The following is a 2,057-nucleotide window of genomic DNA, read 5'->3' as shown; positions in this document are numbered from 1 at the left end:
TGCATACAGATTTCACATTGTTGAGGGAAAGGGCAGGTTATTGCACAGCACATGTAGTATGGTCTTATTTATGGAATTAGTATGCATGTATATGTAGGCAGAGAATGTGTCTAGGCAAAGAAAGACAGTCACCAAATGTTAACAGTTATTGTTGATTGGTCGAATTTGGGATGTTTTTGTCCTTCCTTTTATACTTTCTAATTTGTTTGAATTTTTAGTGAGCATGTTGTCATTTTAACAAAATAATAGTATTTTCAAGAATTGGAGGGATAATTATAGAGAAATGTAAGGAAGGCAGAGTCATAATTGGCAAGTAAAAGAAACCTGAAAATTATTAACCTTAAGGTGAGCACCAAGAAGACCACAGCGCTCTCCAAATAGACAACGGAGTGGTACGAGTCATAGATAAGCCTGACCCAGTGTGGCAATTGCTGTGTCCTAGTTTAAACACATTCAAAGGGAAGTGACAACTGGTCTTGGAAACTCCTGACTCTATCTAGTGCATTGTGAACTGGCTTTTCTGTGAAGACAGAGCATTAATCAAGAATAAAACCATGTATGAGAGGTAGAGATAATTACATATCATCACTCCTGGTTGTGCCAGTCAGCCTGGCATGTGGCACAACCAGTTCCTAGAAGCTGCTCATCGTCTGAATCAGATTAGAATCTTCTTTCCTCCTAAATGAACAAAGACTCACTTCCAACCTTATGTTTGAAATGTGAAACGTTCATTTGTGAGATACAAACCCTTCTCGGAAAGACTATGTACCGATGCATACTTGCCATGAGTAAATGCTGCCCCTTCCAGTGTTTCTTAATTGAAACTTTCTGGTGTACTGTGAGAGGAATCTGCCTCAAAAACTCTGCATTTTCAAAATGCACCTTGTTTGGTGTCTCAAAATTTTCACATCTTGGGATAATTCACTATAGTCGTATGCATTATAAATGAAAGGCATGCTTTTCTTGTGTCAAGTGGGAGAAGGAAGATTATGAAGGGGAAAAGTGGATTAATTTTAGAAGACAGTGTAAGTAAGGAAGCTGTGGGTCTGGAAAATAATTCACTTAAAATTATCCATACCCTATTTCTCCTACAAATTCCTGAGTAAACCCAGGTGTATGGATACCCCAGTTTGAAGACCATTGCTTTAGTCTGCCTCCATTCATTCATAGATACAGAAACAAAAGCCCAGGGCAGTGGCCCATCCAAGACTAGAACCTGTCTTCCAACTTGCAGATTAATGGGTTTCAACTCTACCAAACTGCCTTTTATTGTGACCTTAAATAAATCTTTTCACCTCTTTAAGGCTTTTTTCATCTACAAAATGAGAGGGGTGGAGTCGATCATCTTCATGCTGGATACCTTACCTTTATTTCTCCAGATGTACTCTCCAGTCTTCTCCACCCTGCTCTGGGCACTAGAAGCAGATATGTTTAAACCGTATCAATGGGCTCCTTCGTCCTGTGGCTTCTGATTGGGTGCAGTCAGTGGGAGGCCCTGGCAAGAGCTCGGAAGGCAGAAAGGAAGTAAAATTGGACCATTTATTTACCTGCTCCAGCTGCTTGGTTGCTGTGGGTTGCTTGTGTCCTGCCCCTGAAAGCCATCAATCCTGTCCAGTATTCTTTTCATTCAGCTAACCTGTCTGGGTTCGGATAACTTCTCCCTCCCCTCTCTTGTTCAGGCATAGAAGTGACAACATTCCATCCCTCTGGATCCACCCTGAATCCTCCACCCACCTACTGCCCCACCATTTCCCTGTTGGGATTGAATATTGTCTCTAGGAAGGAAGAGGGCCAGAGGCAACTAAACGTTCTCAATTTCCTTCCTTAATCCCATTAAAGTATTCTGAAAGGAAAAGTAAATGATGTCACTCTAAATATATTTTTAAAATCTGGGCCCAGTCAAAAATCAAAGTGAGTAAAACAAACAAAAAAATGTTTAAGTGAAAAAGCCTTTTTTATGTTCTTAATTTTTTATTTTGAAAAATTTTAGACGTAGAGAAAAGTTCTCATATACCTGTTGTCCAGTTCCTCTAATATTAACGTCCTGCCTAACCACC

Source organism: Mandrillus leucophaeus, unplaced genomic scaffold (assembly GCF_000951045.1).
Source record: "Mandrillus leucophaeus isolate KB7577 unplaced genomic scaffold, Mleu.le_1.0 Scaffold169, whole genome shotgun sequence".
NCBI lineage: Eukaryota > Metazoa > Chordata > Mammalia > Primates > Cercopithecidae > Mandrillus > Mandrillus leucophaeus.
Note: the sequence above shows the minus strand (reverse complement) of the source record.